General features: G+C 42.7%; 1 protein-coding gene across 3 annotated transcripts in view; it reads right to left on the bottom strand.

Moving 5' to 3' along the window:
* Positions 1 to 16726, bottom strand: part of PHF20 (PHD finger protein 20) — a 147157-nt gene extending 130431 nt beyond the window's left edge. For 2 of the 3 annotated variants that reach the window (XM_003411689.4, XM_010591651.3), the window contains exon 1: positions 16607 to 16726. The gene's annotated coding sequence lies outside the window, so the exon portion shown is untranslated. Of the gene's footprint in view, positions 1 to 2360; positions 2384 to 16606 lie in introns of those variants that run through there. The other variant, XM_064276045.1, reaches the window with a different exon arrangement.
* Between the last annotated feature and the right edge of the window lie 633 nt (positions 16727 to 17359).

The following is a 17359-nucleotide window of genomic DNA, read 5'->3' as shown; positions in this document are numbered from 1 at the left end:
GATAAGAAATTCAACTCAGTCTCTGCTCCAGTCCACTCAGACACAAATACTGAGAAAGATGAACAATAAAGGGCAAAAGGTAAGGGCACCAGAGAAATCATCCAAAAATCTCAATTTAATTTGAAGACATGTACTAAAGAATTAAAAGAAAGAAAGATTTCAAGACAGAAGCAGGACTTTCCAAAATCAGATTACATCAGGAGTACATTTATGCTTCTCATGTTGACTTTTAAAGGCAAATCATTTTTCTAAAGATGCAAGAGTGCTAAGATTCTGTAGCTTTTAACCTATCTACCCTTGAGGAGGAAACCCTAGTGGCGCAATGGTTAAGTACTACGGATGCTAACCAAGGGGTCGGCAATTCAAATCCGCCAGTCGCTCCCTGGAAACTCTATGGGGCAGTTCTACTCTGTCCTTTAGGGTCACTATGAGTCAGAATGGACTCAGTGGCAGTGGGTTTGGTTGTTGGGTTTATCCTCGAGGACCTTAGCTTTTCCTTCCAAAAATTTCCGGCTTCCAGAATAAGAAGAACGTAAGTACGTTCAATAAGGACACAAGGAAAAACTGACTAAAAGAAAAAAATCTAATGTAATCTGAATTTATGTAGGATAAAGACCTTTGGCAGGACATCAAAATTATTCCTTTACATTCAAATTTACCTACAATGGGAGCTCACTGCTACACAGGAGACAGAGACTAGTTTATTTTGTTAAAAAAAAGCTATTCCCGGTTAATGGCCTGATTCAAGATAATGAAAGCTTTAAATGTACACTGTGTAGTACAGTTTAAAAGGTACTTTTACAAAAGACAAACGGGGGGAAATCAACTGCAACGCATATAACAAAAAGCTAGCTTCCTTTATTAACAAAGGGTTCATACAAACCAAGAACAAAAAAGGCAAATGACTTACTTAAAAATGGGCAAAGTATAAGAACTGGCAGATTATGGGGGCGGGGGGGGATACAAAGGTCTAATAAACATGTGACAACAAATCCATATAACCTCACCCTAAATTCAAAGAAATACAAATAACTTTTTTTTTCACTTTTCGGACGGGCAAAAAAGTTAAGAGGACACCCAGAGAGGAGAAAGAGCCGTGCGCATACACTGTTGGCAGAAGCATACATTGGAAAACCCTTTCTAGAGGCAACTGCACACTATTACAGAAATGCATATATCCTCTGACCCAGCAGTCCCACCGCCAGGAACTTATCCTATAGGTACACCCCCAAAGTTTGCCAAATTATCTTTCAGAATGATCTATGCAGCTTTGCAATTTCTACAGCAAAGCTGAGAACCAACCAAAGTGTCCATCAAGAGAGGCCTAGTTAAATGAATTATGGTTCATCTATACAAAAGAATGTTGTACAGCTATTATAAGGAATAATGGCAATTGGTACATGCTGATATGGCACCCTCTGCAAGATACGTTAAGTAAAAACCACGGTACAGAGGCATGCATATGGTAGTATTCCTTTAGTGTAAACAAACAAGCATAAACATAAATATAGGCATAGATACATTACAGCATAAGCATAAAATTATTTCTTAGAAGGAACTGAGAAACTAAGTAGTTCTTTTAATAACAGTAACAGGGCATGAGAATAGAACTTTTCATTTTTTATCTTTCTGTATTGCTAAAGTTTTATGAATGTACTTTTTTTTTAATTATCAACAGGGATTATCTATGTAGTACAATTTTAATTTTGGATTACTTCTTTACCTTTCCTCATATTTTAAAAAATTGTTATTTAAAAATACAAAAGCCCTTTCATCTTTATACTATCTCACTGGATCATCACAACTGCCAGATGACATAAGAACTGTAATGTTCCCATGGTACAGAAAAAAAACTGCAGTGCAGAGGGCTAGTGGCTTTCAAGATCCTCCAAGACAGGACACGTTCCTCTTATGAAAGGGAAGAGGATTTCTCCCACAGGCTGACAAACCACTTCTTGAAGGCTTATGTTCTTTCCCGCTCTTTCCCCTACAAAAGTCCTGCTATGCTTACATTCATGCTTTCAGATATAAACATAATCTGAATACAGGAAAGTAAAGTAATTGGACAGTGTTCAAAATGTTGTGTAAGAATGATCACACCATTATATAACAAGCAGAAATATTTAATTTTTCAGAAAGGACAAAATCCAACACTGGCCCAGCTCTTGGGAAACTGGACACTTCAACACTGCCTGGGGCTCTGACCATGGCCATCTTTTTGTACCTCAAACTGAAAGAAAAGAACAAGCCATAAAACTGCTTATACACTTGGACTCAAGTAATTTCAATCTGAAGAATACAATCCAAGATAAAAATAAATCATTTGTGAAAACAAGAAAAGGAAAAAAAACTGTACTTACTAGACAGCAGACATGTGTTATATCTGGGGAAGGGAAAGGAAATACACAAAATGAGGGAAGTCAATACAACATGACCAATACACATAAAGACACTGAGAGGTACACAAGAATAAAGGACAACTACAGTAACTACTATACCATATACAATTCTGCAACAACAGTAATAACAACCAAAAATTTGTGAGTGGTTACCTAGGTAGATATGTACGCTCTATAGACGGGGGAGGGCATATGAGAGGGCATGCAAGTACATATACGGGTATAAAAAAAAAAAAAAAACACTGCCGTCGAGTCGATTCCAACTCATAGCGACCCTATACGATAGAGTAGAACTGCCCCATAGAGCTTCCAAGGAGTGCCTGGCCGATTCGAACTGCCGACGTTTTGGTTAACAGCCATAGCACTTAACCACTACGCCACCAGGGTTTCCTTATATGGGTATAGTTCTGGGTATCTATATATACATACTCATATGGGTACTCATATGTGCTGCATGTATATTCATATATATAATAGAGCACACGGGGGCACAGCTCTGGAAACTTCTTAGACATATTCAAACACCTCATGGGACTGAGTTACTGGGCTTGAAGGCTAAGGACCACAGTCTCAGGGGACATCTAGGTCAACTGGCATAACATAGTTCATAAAGATAACGTTCTACATCCTAGTATGGCAAGTAGCATCTGAGGTCTTAAAAGCTTGCAAGCGGCCACCTAAGATACAACTATTGGTCTCCTCCCATCTGGAGCAAAGAAGAATGAAGGAAACAATTAGTTCAAAAGACTAATGGCCCACATGAGACCAGAAGAACTAGATGGTGCCTAGCTACCACTACTGACCACTCTGACCAGGGCACAATAGAAGGTTCCATTTAGAATGGGAGAAAAATGTAGAACAAAATTCAAATTCTTAAAAAAAAAGACCAGACTTACTGGAATGACAGAGCCTAGAGGAACCCCCGGGGACTATCGCCCTAAGACACCCTTTTAACTTGGAACTGAAGCCACTCCCAGAGGTCACCTTTCAGCCAAGTAATTGATTGGCCTATAAAATAAACAGTAACACCGTGAGGAATATGCTTCTTAGAACAATCACCTATACGAGACCAAACTGACAACATCTGGCAAAAAGCAAAGAGAAGGTAAAGAGGGCCAGGGAAACCGCGAGGATGGAAAACAAGGAAGCCAGGGTGGAAATGGGGAGAGTACAGACACATTGTGGGGACAGAAACCAATGTCACAGAACAATTTGTATATGAATTGTTGAATGGAAAACTCATTTGGTATGTAAACTTTCAACTACAGCACATAAAATGTTAAACATAAACACTCTGTGAAAACAAAAAAACTATAGTTCATTGCATGATTCTGTAAAAACTGGATATAGTTCACATGTTCAAGAACAAGAGAATATTTAAGCAAAAGTCAGTATAGTAAGACTATACTATAAGCTCTGATTAGGGAAAGAAATTATTGGAGCTTGACAGATACCTCATAAATGAAATTGTTTTTTTTTTTTTTTTTACTAAAATGACAGTATGAGCTAACCTTACAAAAAGGAGTAGACAAAATACTCCTATGCACACTGACAAGGCCAACATAAAAAATAATTTACAATAATAGCTAACTCTACATAAACTAATTTAATTCTTGCAACCCAAGAGGTAAGAACTATTATTTATCCTCATTGTAAAGATGAGGAAAGAGAGGAATAAAAGTTAACGACACCCAAGGACCCCCGTATAGTAATGGGCTGTGCCAAGATTTGAATCTAGGCCCTATGGCTCCTGTGTCCACATTCTTAACCACTACCCCACTCTTGTTTATAATAAGCTACATCTTTGAGTTCTCTTTCTTCATTCATTAAATAGGGATGATGGTCCCTAACTTGGGTGCTATGAGGATTAGATAAGGTTTGCAAATCCCCTACTAAAATGCCTGGCATAAAGTAGGTACTCAATAAACAGCAGAATTGTCTGAATTCATAAAACATTTACAGTTAATAATGTATTCACAAGGACTCTGGGTTTTATTTTGGGAGAGGTGAAAGAGTAGTGTCGCCATGGCAACTGGCGGTCCTGCCCTCAGCAATCCCATTGTGGTCTGGGAGAAGGGAGTGAGGGCTCAAAGTAATGAAGAGTTAGAAGTGATGGATACGGGAAAAGACCTTTCAATGAGTTAGCTCTGGGACAGGGTTACAGTAAAATAAACTCTGGGACACTCCAGAAATAATGTCAATCACCAGAAACTACAGAATAGGCTTTGGGATAATCTAATGGTGCTTACCACCAGGCTTGCGTTCAACCTCCATTAAAGGGTGATGGTGCCTTTTAAACTCAAGGCAACCTCTTTTCAATTGATGGACGCTCCAAGTGAAAGACCAGCTTAAATCTTTATGCCTCCTTCATTTAATAAATATTTATTGAGTGTTTGCTGTGCACCAGGTGCTGGGGAAAGATACAGGGAGGACGAGACATCCCTTCACCCTATTGTCTAGGAGGGAAGGCAGGCAATAAACAAGATAAACACACATATAAAGAAGATAATTTCTGACAGCGATAAATACCGTGGGAAAAAAAAACAACAAAATCATGAGAACCAGCGACACTGGAAGAACACCTTACATAAGGCTGTCATGTCAAAAGGTCTCTGTGAGGAGCTGGTGTCAAAGGAGAGACCTAAATGCCAAGAAGACAACATGTGAAGATCTCGGGGAAGAGAATTCCAGGCAGAAGGAACACAGCAAAAGAGCATCAGGCAGGAATGAGGTTTCGAGACAGCCTTGAGCCCAGGTGATGGAGACTCTCCCTGAAGCCCGTGCAGCTGACCCAAAAGAGCATAAATAATATCAGCATGCTCAGTGATACCTAGATCTCCCAGAAGAAAGCTTCTAAGGGGACTCTTTGCCAAAAGTTCTGCCTTAGAAGAAGGCTGGGAAAGCTTAAGGATGGAAGAAAGCACAGACGAGCTTTAGAGTCAGACAACAGGGTACCAATTCTGGCTCCGCTCATTGTTGACCAATGAGAAAAATCACTGAGGCTCAGTATGCCCATCTATACAATGGGATTAATAACTCCTATCTCTTAGAGTTGTGATGAATACAGGAGCTAATGGATATCAAACACTTAGCACAGTAAACACCAAATACATATTCAGGATTGGTGATGGTCATGATGCTACACTAGTACTAGCAAAAAGGACACAGGCCAAAGATTACAGTCAATATTCAAAGTATTACAGTTAATGATACTATGAAATATTCACAAATAGAATCCAATGTGCTAAAGAACATACTAAAGGGTACAGCTTTAGTGCTAGGGAAATAACAAGTTGGTTTCGGTAGGGACAAGGACTCTTGCACCACCATCCTCAAGGACACAGAAGGAAGGCTGGGTCTAGAGCAAAAGGTACTCTCCCAGGTCACCCTGAAGGACCTAAATTAGTCTCTTTTACTTGAAGGAAGAAAGGAGAGAAGAGAAAGAGGGGAGGAGGAAAAAAGGAAAGAAAATACACCCAAAAAACTCCCTTACCCTCTTCCCAGATACTCGAAATGCCTTCTCTAGAGAGCCAAGCTTTTCTTTCCACAATTAAAATTCAGACAGACAGCAAACATGGCTTGAGCTTACTCATTCCAAATGACTGAGAACGTGTGGGTTCTATCAGTGGATCTTCCCAGAAGCAGTGAAAAGGGCCTAGTGCCAGACTTGACTCTAAAATATATTTGCTGTATGACCTTTGCACATTACTCAACTTCACTGAGCTAATCATCTTACCCTCAAAAGTTCCTTCTCCTTTTCTCTTCATCACAACTTAAGGCCCCAAGACTGGCCAATGTGCCAAGCTCTACAGAGACACAGGCATCACCCTCATCTCTTTCCTCTCCCTCACCTGCCTTCCACCCTCAGTCACCATTTTGTAGCACCTACTTATAGGTCTCTGCCACTGCCAAGTCATTGCCTGGTTTGGGCCCCCATCGACTCTAATCCTGATTACTGTGACAGTTCTCATCAGAGCTCCAAACCTCCAGCCACATCCTCCCCAGATACAAATCAATATTGTCTTATGAACTGACAACTTTTGAGTGTCTATTTTACGACAGATACTATTCTAAGTGCTTTACATACAACATCTCGTTTAGCATCTACCTTATTATAGGTTTGCAATGAGGATGAAAAAACTGAGGTTCAAAGGTAGCAAGCAGCAGGACAAGGAACTGAACCCAGGTAGTCTGACTGAATCAAGTACTACACTGTTACTACTCTTCCACACTGCTACGACAGTGGTATTTCTAAAATGCAAATCTTAACATTTGTTTAAAACAGTTCAGTGGACTCCCTACAGAACAGAGTTCAAGCAAGCTACTCAGTGCTGCATAAGGCCGTCCGTGAGTTAGCGGTTACTAGACCAAACCAAATCAGGAATCTCTAAAGATGGGAGCTTAAAAGGAGGGAAACAGGCAGGCTTACCAGAGCGGCAGCGGCCCACGGTTGTTATATGTTGTTATATAATCTGTTATATATAACAACTATGAGCCAGCTCCACTGTTTACCAGGTAACCTTACACAAGTCATTTCAGGCTCATCTAAAAAACAGGGATAGTAACAGTACCTATTTCATACAGACGTTATGAAGATAAAAATTACTTACACATAGCCTGGCACTCAATAAGCTCTCAAGGATATTACTGCTTTTGCACCCCACACTCCAGCCACACCCAAACTCCTTGCAGTTCCCACTTCAGGACTTCTGTACAAACAAACTGTTTCCTCTGCCTGGACCTTCAGGACTGGGGTCAACTGTCAGTATCTCCCAGAAGGGTTTGCTGGGCCTGGCCTGAAGAGGCTTCCTTCCACATTTCCACCCCAGGTTTCCACAACTAGAAATCCTCTCATTGCAGCCTGGCCTGCTCTCTGGGCCACAGCATTCACTCCTCTACGTTGAAACTGTCTGTTTCTGAACTGATTTTTCCCATGAGGAGTTCGCAACCCCAGCATCTAGCAAGCACAGTGCCCACATGTGGCTGGTCAGATGCTTGTTAAATGAGATAACCTCGGCTTCCTCACTGGCAAAATTGGAATAAAAACAGAGACCAATATCACCCACTTCAAGGGTTGCAAAGATTTGAGACAAACCTGTGGAGGCTCTTTGAAAAGTGCTATCCATGGGTAAATGCAGGAACTGTTATTAGTCCTCAGGGGCAGGGGGAAGAAAGTAGGAACGAGGCACCTGAAGACAAACTACAATTTCACCCCTGGGGCCTAAGAAAAGCTGTATCTGTTTTTTCTGTCACTGGAGGCTCCAGTGTGCAAATGTTGATAGCCCTGGAGTAGTTCTGTGTGGGTTTGTTTTGGCGGGGGGGGGGGAGTCTTTTTTTCAACACACCTGACTAAGCTGCTCTTACAGGATTCCTTAGTTGAGGTATTACTTTATTACAAAGGTAAACAATTTGGAGATGGAATCATTACTCTGCCAAGGGGGTCTTTAAAGACTTTTTCCTGAATTACAATGTAAAACAAAACCCAACCATTTCACTGCCTATAAAGTTTTAAAGACACATAATAGTTAATTTAATTACCATATTCTTTAAATATTAACTTTTATTCCTGGCTTATTATTAATATTAGAAAAGGGCTAACATTTACTGAGTATTTATTGTGGGCTAAGTCTTTGTCAAATATCTCATTTCCAACAGTGCGGAGAAGTTGACAGTACTTTGTCTATTTTATAGCCCAGGAAAGGAGACTTAGATTAAGTAAACGACTTGCCCACAGTCACCCAGCTACTAAGTGGAAGAGCTGGGATTTGAGAACCAGGCCCCTCTTCAAAACTGACTACACTTACACTGCTTTTAGAAACAAGACCTTTGGGATATTTGAACATTAATGATATCAAGGGATTATCATTAAATTTTTATGTGTGAAAATGAAAAAAAAATTTAATAGTCCTTATCTTTTATAGACACTACTGATGTAGTTTTTGATAAAATAAAAATTAACAAACAAGGCCCATGGGAGGGGAAAACCTCACAAACATTTTCTGAGAGGAATAAAACAAAAGTAATAATGGTAACATATACTCAACTCTTCACAGTTCATTGTGCTTTGATAACCCTATAAATTAGGTTTTCTTATTCCCATTTTACAGATCAGGAAATGAAGGGAAAGGTAACATTTACTAACACCGCCAACGATCCATGGAAGGTGATTATGATGACACTCGAGTGAGGAAACACAAGTTAAGTAATTTGCCATGCTGGAAAAATCTACTTCCAACGTCCATGCCATAGCGAGAGGGCCGAAAGGTTTAAGTCAAATACGGAAGTTACGTGTGGCCCCACGAGAGCATCAGATGCTAGAACTCAAACTTGGGCAAGATTCTGCCTCTCAATCCTGGGTCCCTGCCACCACATACAATGGAAATGAAAAGTGGCCTCTTTAACTATCTTGCCTTCCTGAATTACAGATGTCTCATTCTCATATAAGTCCCTGGATAATGCAAATGGTAAAGCCCTTGGCTACTAACCAAAAGGTTTCCAGTTCAAACCCACCCAGAAGTGCCTCAGAAGAAAAGCCTGGCGATGTGCTTCTAAAAGGTCACAGCTATGAAAACCCTATGATGCACAGTTCTACTCTGCAACACATGGAGTCATCATGAGTTGGAATCAACTTGACAGAAACTGATTCTCATATAACCAATTTCATTCAATTCTCTTGACCAATTTCCTACTCAACAAAGCACAAAGGGCAGTATTCACCACTCCATGGGGCCAAGGGACAGCCAAGCAGTACAAACCAGCTGCGCCCAGGAAACCCAAGAAAAGTGGCCTGCACCAGGAGGGCTGTGCTTCTACAATTAAGGGATGTTTGCGTGGTCAGGAATAGAATCTGGGGTGTGGGTAGCAAGGCCCTTCTCTCCACCATGCTCCAGACCCGAGTTCCAGGTTGCCACACTTTCGATACTGTGATTAAAGTGACTTATTTAAACCTCTGGGGTAAAAATAAGGTGGCAGTAGAGTATGTTTTTAGCATATGTAAGAGCACTGGGATTGAAGGAAAAAAAGACTGCTTATTAGCTAAATGATCTTGGATTCAGTTTGTTCATCTGGTAAATGGTAATAATAGACCAGTTGTGAGGACGCAATGAGATTCTATAGAAAACTCCAAAAAATGCTAGCTAATATTATTACTGTAAAATGCCTGCATTTCCAGGCCAGGTTTCCACAACCTAGAAATCCGAAATCCCGTGCATTTGTAGAAGCAAGGAAGGCATGTCAATTCACCTACCCCACGGACCTTTTCCATGTAGAAAAGAGGTATTAACTCCTCTTGAAAATTAGGTCTCTACTAGCACAGAGTCCAAATTATCATTTAAGATGCCTGAGAGTCACACACTGACCAATGGAATAGAATTGAGGGCCCAGAAACAAACCCACACATCTATGGTCAGCAGATTTTTTACAAAGGTGCTAAATTCATTCAATGGAGAAAGAAGAGTTTCTTCAATAAATGGTGCTGGGAAAACTGGATTTCCACATGCAGAAAAATGAAACAGGATCCAGGCCTCACACCAAACACAAAAACAAATTAAAAATAGATTAAGGACTTAACTGTGCAAACTAAAACCATAAAATTCTTAGAAGAATAAGCAGGGACAAAGCTGTCAGGCCTAGCTTTGAACAATGGATTAGCTAATACAATAACAAAAGTACAAACAGCAAAAGACAAAATAAATGGGACCTCATAAAAATCAAAAAACTTTCGTTCATCAAGACTTTACCAAAAAAGTGAAAAGACAAGCTACTGGCTGGGAGAACATCTTGGCGAAGCATATATATGTAAAACTTCGACAGCTTAACAACAAAAAGACAAATGCGAATCGTAACAGGGACAAAGGACTTGAACACACAGTCACCCAAGAGGACACTCAAATGGCCATCAAACACATGAAAAGATGCTCGATATCATTAGCCATCAGAAAGATGCAAATCAAAACTACGATGAGCTCCCATTTCACTCCCACTAGGATGGCCCTATGGCATAGTGGTTAAGTGCTATGGCTGCTAACCAAAGGGTCGGCAGTTCGAATCAGCCAGGCACTCCTTGGAAACTCTATGGGGCAGTTCTACTCTGTCCTGTAGGGTTACTATGAGTTGCAATCTCCTCAATGGCACTGGGTTTTTCTGGGAGGATGGCTAAGACTAAAAAAAAAAAAAAAACAGAAAATAACAAACGTTGGTGAGGATGTGGGGAAGCTGGAACCCTTATCCATTGCTGGTGGGAAAGAAAAATAGTACAGCTGTTGTGGAAAAACAGTCTGACAGCTCCTCATAAAACTGAAAATAGAACTACCATGTGACCCAGCAATTCCACTCCTAGGTATATACCCAAAAGTCTTGAAAGCAGAGACTCAAAAAGAGATCTGTACACCAATGTTCACTGCAGCACTATTCACAATAGCCAAAAAGTAGAAACAATCTAAATACCCATCAACAGATGGATGGATAAACAAAATGTGGTACATACCTACAGTGGAATACCACTCAGCCAGTACAAGGAATGAAATCTTGATACAAACTACAGTATGGATGGACTTTGAAGACATTACGCTGAGTGAAATAAGACAATCACAAAAGGACAAATATTGTATGACCTCACATACATAAAAACACAAACGGAAAAAAAAAAAAAAGATGCCTGAGAGTCAGTATTTAAAATCCCAGGATTCTGCTTCTGACACAGATAAGCTGTCACTGAATAAAACCATCATTTTAAATCCTTCCTGGTCTCTCCCCTCCCTCCCTCCATCCCCAAAGTCCACTCATGCAGGCTCCACCTCCCTTTCTTACAACCTCCCTATATTTACACTTGGCGACTCATACCATACCAGGCTCCTAAAATTTTACGAGATTTCTGCAGCTCATTACTTCCATTATTTGGCCAAAGAAAAGTATGACTAGAGATCTAACCCAAGATCTAACCAATCCAAATTCCAGTCAAAGCAGTATTAAAAATCGGGGTTTGAATTTCAATTAGATCACCCCATGGTTAGTCAGTCAACAACCCGTAAGGGGCAGTCATTGAGAGATGACCATGACATGGACAACACTTCCCCTTTCTCCAAGTTTACGATCTAACCAGGGAAACAGATGAAGCACACATTTTGGCTCAAAAAATGCTTATCAAAAAAAAAAATGTAAACTTTCCCCATATGACTTCCCAGAAAGATTTGGAAGGGATAAATATAAGATTATATATACCCTTTGCACCCTGATTTCTAGGCAGCGCCAGCAACTGCCTTTGAGAATAACCAGGTGTTCTCAAAGAACTATTACTGTTCATTGTTGAACTTATTTGAAATCTAAATTTCTTATTATTGCCCTCAGCAATTTCTTGTCTAGGGTTTTGTGGCTGTGCATATGTTCCTAAGAGGGAGAACACTTGGAAGTAATTGTTAAACGGTGTTTGTCCTTGGGATACAAATTCCAGATTGGAAATTTAAGTACCTTTAAAATTCGGGGGAGTCCCTGGGTGGTGTCAACAGTTAATGCACTTGGCGGCTAACTAGAAGGCACCCAAAAGCACCTCAGAGGAAAGGCCCAGTGATTCGCTTCCAAAAAATTCAGTCACTGAAAACCCTGTGGAGCACAGTTCTACTCCGATACACAGGGGGTCGCCAGGAGTCGGAATCTACACCACAGCAATCAGTTGTTTTTGTTTGTTTGTTTGTTTTTTAAATCCAGGAAGAAGTTCCAGTTAGCTAATTCCCCACAGATAAGGGAGACCTTGGGAGAAGAGGGCTGAAAGTATTAATCTCTTTCCTCAAACTCTAGCCAAAGGCAAACTACATGCTTCACCTTTAAACTGCATGCATCTGCCTTGGTAATTCAAAGCAAAATACAATGCTGGGGTGGATGGGAGGAGAAAACATTTTTAAAATATATACGTGATAAGAAAACTTACAAATAAACACGGTTATATGCATGCTGTAGCCTCCCTCTCAGTGATGGGGGAAATAGCTAATATTGAATGATGAACTCAGTGAAGACTTTCTTGAGAATTTTAGGCTGTTTTCAATTAAACACAGCATGGCACTGGCAGAGAACATGGTGGCAAAAGAATGCTGAAGTTGGGTGTGAGGACAAGCTGGCTGCTTTGGCTAGAAAAAAGACAGTGGCAGAAGTGACGTGGACAAGGCAATGACTGGCAGACTGCCCAAAGGAGCACGTGAAGGAAATCAGACCAGCTACAACAAGCTCCCAGACACTGGGTTTCAAACCAAGGTACTGACAAAAACTCAGAGCAGGCCAGACCTTGGAGATAATCAGCCCTTCATTTTGCAAATGGGAAGAACTAGACCCAGTAGCATTAAGTGACTTGCCTGAGGTCTCGCAGCCAGTGAGTGGAAGAGCTGGGAGTACAGCCAAACACAGATCAAATCAGTTACTGAAGAGGATCTGACATTTATGTGAAGGATGGGAGCAGAGGGGGAACAAAACAGTCTAGTCATCAGGTTTGTCCTGATTAGGGCCTGGAATAGGATCATGATGGAAAAGGGCCATGACAGGTGACAGCCAGGGAAACAGGTACAGATGATTTAAGACGTTCAGAAAGGAAAAATCCAGTAAGACATAAGACTAGATTAGACATGTGGATACAAAACCATCAAGAAATGTCATCTTTCCACCAGCTTTTGCCTTTCTGGAGGACCCATACAGAGACAAGGCAGCAGCTTCCATTCAAGGTTCAGGCACCTACCTTTACCTGGGCCTTGCCCAGGCCAATTTACAGAACTCAGAAAACCAAGAAGGACTTCCTGGAAATACCAACACCTATGGCCCTGCTGATTTGGGGTATCCCGGACTCCCTACCCATGGCAGGCTGACAGGTGAGGAACCAGAGACAGGCTGGCGGATTACTCTATCAGCTATACAGTACTTAGTAGGATAATTCTATGTCAAGAATTATGTTCACAATAAAAACATATTTAAGTGCTTAAATTTGTCAATATACGTAAGAAACGAAGCTCCTGGAAAATCTGGGCCATGGTTTACAACACTAATGCAAGATTAACTGTAATTGAGTATTAATAGTCCTCAAAAGGCAACCATGGCCTTGTACAAACTTTAATGGATGTGTGTCTGGATAAGAGCAAATGGAAAACAATATCCCAGTGTAAGGCCTACCACCACCTTCCTATTTTCACAGACAAATCTTTCCCTACGTACCTAGAACCTCACTACTCAAACCATTGTTCAGCAACATTAGCATCACCTGGGATGCCACCAGGACCCTACCTTAAACCTGTCAAGTCAGAGTCAGCATTTTAACAACAGCCCCAAGGTGATCTGTAGGCACAGTCCAGTCTGAGAAGCACTGGTGTTCAGCAACACAGAAAGAAACACAGGGGAAAAGTACTAAACAGGCAAATAAAGAGACAAAGTACCTGTTAACTTTCTGTAGACTATATTTTATTAGATACTGCTCAGCGAGACCACCGATATTTTTTTGTGAATTTGCTGTTTAGTAACGACCACATGATCTAAACTTAAGGTCTATTTCACTTCCTGAAATGACACAACTTAGTTCTGTTGCTTTCATGTATGTAAAATGTAAAACAACTTAGTTGCTCTGAAAATACAATAATGGTTAATTTTATTCACGTTCTAACACTCAGTTCAGAGCACTTCTCCACAAGCCCCATTAATTCCTACAGGTTCCTGGGAGTATCATTAAATCCCCCAGCATCCCTAAGAAGCAGGTGCTTGGCAAACATCCAGTCTCCAAATGAGATTCAGAAGGACTTGGTCCTAAAAATGCAGTATTTTCCTGCCTTGTCCTGACAGTGCAGCTTCTCAGGCCCCAACTCTCTCTCCCAGTGAGGACTCATACAGCTGCACACTCAAGTACTTCCCAAGAGGGAGAAAGGTCAGAGGTGTCACTATCCCTTAAGCACTTGGAATTCCAGCTGTGGAGAAAAAAATCTGCTTGGGGGTTCAGGTTGAGAAGTCCTGAGTAAGGTCTGGGGAAAAAAAGAAATTAAACCAAACACGTTGCCATCAAGTTGACTCATAGTGACCCTATAGGACAGAGGAGAACTGCCCCATGGGGTTTCCAAGGAGCAGCTGGTGGATTTGAGCTGCCAACCTCTTGATTAACAGCCAAGTTCTTAACCATTGCACCACCAGGGCTCCAAGATCTGGAAAGGCAGAGGGAAATACAAAAGAAAGAACCTACTGAGAGGCTCTTAAGAGACAAGAGGCAAGGTATTGTAGATTTTAAAGTGGGGGAGGGGGGTCGGGGGAAGCTTGGCAGTTTATGAGAGAGGATGATCAGGGAAAGAAAGTATCCCTCCCTCACCCCACCCCACCCCTGGAACAAGGACAAAAAGAATGACCAAAAGAGTCCTTCAATGGCCTCTTTTCTTGATAAAAGGAAGAAGTTACGTAGGGAAGAAGCTTATGGGTTGAAAGCAGAACTTGAAAATTCTCTTGAGGTTTTTTTCCAGCAGGAAGATAAAGCAAAGGAGAAAGCTATCTACCTAGCCAGAATCTTACAGAAAGCAAGCCACCAGGAGGATTAAGAGCCCTGTGGATAACCAAAGAAATGCAAGGGGATTCCTTTTCATTTTGAATTTAGCACTGGGGGCCAGGCAGTCCTGACCTGAGGCCACCACAAGCGGCAAGGGGAAAGAAGGGAAAATCTCTTCAGCCACTCAGTAAGTAGAGCAATGCTCAAAGTGGTTAGAAACCAGGGATAGGACAAGTCAAGTAAGTGCACAGAAAGCAGAAAGATAAAAGATTCAATCTTCAGGGACCTCACTTGAGGGGGAGAATTCAGGAGGTATGACTATTGGAAGTATGCTCAAAAAAAGGTCCACAGAAGCACAAATTGGTGTGTTGAAGAAAAATACACACTTACCCGGGGAAGGAAGAGGAAATGGGGTGCACTCAACCAGAGGGTGAGAGCACCTAGAAGGAAATCTCGTTTCAAAGAGGGAAGAAAACTGAGGAATAAAAATGTCTTCCTTGGAGAGCAGAAAAGCTAAAAAGGGTAAGCAACTGTGGAACGGAGACAAGCTCAAGAACCATGGATCAGCGCCCAGAAATGAAGGGACTCATGAAAAAGGTGTGCCCCTAGATGTGAAAAAAGCATCAATAAGGAAAAAAAGGTGCATTTCATACACTTTGGGAGCACAGGCAAGAAATACACTCTCAGATGAAAATAATCTTCCCAGGAAACAAGGTAGCTTGGCTTGGGGAACTCTTGAGAAAGGTTCAAACCCTAGAATGGAGTAACTGGAAAAGGCAGTGAATTCCTAAATTTTGTGGAACTGGAAGTAAGTGCTCCTAAACTTCAAGATTTGGATTTCATTTTCAGGAGACTGTGGAAACGGGGTGCAGCCTCAGATTTGAAAGGCTAAGGAAAGGAAGCGATCCCAAAATTTAAAAACTCTGGAAAGCACAGAGAAGAAAATTCTTCCTTGAATTTGTATGACTACAAGAAGAACCCCAAAACTTCGGATACTGGATCCAGATTTGAGGGATTCGTCAACCAGGTGAACCCCCAAATTTCAAAGGCAATGCATACCCAGATTGAGAGGCTCAAGAATGGAAGTGTGCTTCCAGTTTAGGGGGCTAGGAGGAGGTACACCCTCAGCTTGGGGAAGATTTGGAAACTGAAATAAAACCCCAGGGATGGAGAATAAGAAAGAGGGTACCCTGCCCATATTTTTAAAACTATAGATAAAAGGGGCACTCCCATATTGGGGATTTGAGAAAGGGGTGTGCTTCCCAAAATAGGATAGGGTCAATAAAAGAAAACGCGTTCCCAAAGCACAAGGCAAGAACCGCGGCTGGCGGTGAGACTCGGGGGCCACACGACTCGGGTTAGAACCCTAGCCCTTACCACCCACCCCCCCACACACAGCCCGCTCCGCGCCTCGGGCCCGCACCCCGCGGCCCAGCCCCCTCGGGCGACGCTGATTGGCCGCAGGAGCCGTCACTCCCGCGGGCGGCCCCGGGGATTGGGCACCGCTCGCACGCCCGCCACGCTCTCAGCAGTGGTCTCCGGCCTCCCTCTGGGCTGGGCGAGCGGGGCCAGGCGGGCAGTGGGGCTGGGCAAGAGACCTGAGCAGTGGTGGCGTCCGTCACCGTCACCGTCCCCGCCCGCACGGCGCGCGCACGGCGCGGGCCCGACCCGGCCCCTCCAGCCGGCTGCGCCTCGCCGCGCCTCGCCGCGAGCTCACCTCACGGCCCCGCTCCGGCTGCGCCGCTCCAGGACCAACCGACAGAAGGACTCTGCGTGCTGCGCACCACGTGACCCCCGGGACGCGCCCAGCGTATCCTCCGCCCCCCACACACACGCACCATCGCCACCACCGAGTGACGCAGCGCCCAGCTGCCCCGCCCTCGGCCCCGCCCCACTCGATCACCGTAGCGACGGCTCGCGCGGGCCACGCCCACTGCCCTGACGCGCGGGAACCCGGCCCGCGCCAGGCTACAGAACACGAAGTCCCCGCTCATGCGTAACCACTGAGCAAACACGAGGCCGGGGACTGAACACTGTCCATTGCCTGTTAATTTTGCCTCCTAAGTGCATCTCGAAGCCTCTCAATTTCTTCCATCTCAGTGCCACTACTCCGGTCTAGGCCACCATGACTATCTCCCAGAAGACGGTGGTCTCCTCCACCCCATTAGTTTTTCCTCTTCCAATCCATTCTTCACATACAGACTGGGAGTTTCTCAAAACTCAAAGCTGCTCTTGGATTAAGATCTAAATATTCACTCCAGCCTATCTACCTACCAGGCTTTTCCAAGCCTAGACCTAACCTGCCTTTCTTGCAGTTCTCACTCATCCAGCTCCCCACACTCTCTGGGCCTTTCAAGTCTGCAAAAAAGTCAAGCTTCCTCCCACCCTCTGTTTTGCCTCTTTAACTCCTAGGAAAGAATTCCGATTGCTGGTGAGGAGAGGAGTTGCATTTTGCTCCTGGGGCCAAAGT

Source organism: Loxodonta africana, chromosome 24, assembly GCF_030014295.1.
Source record: "Loxodonta africana isolate mLoxAfr1 chromosome 24, mLoxAfr1.hap2, whole genome shotgun sequence".
Lineage (NCBI taxonomy): Eukaryota > Metazoa > Chordata > Mammalia > Proboscidea > Elephantidae > Loxodonta > Loxodonta africana.
This window is presented reverse-complemented; position numbering and strand designations above follow the sequence as displayed.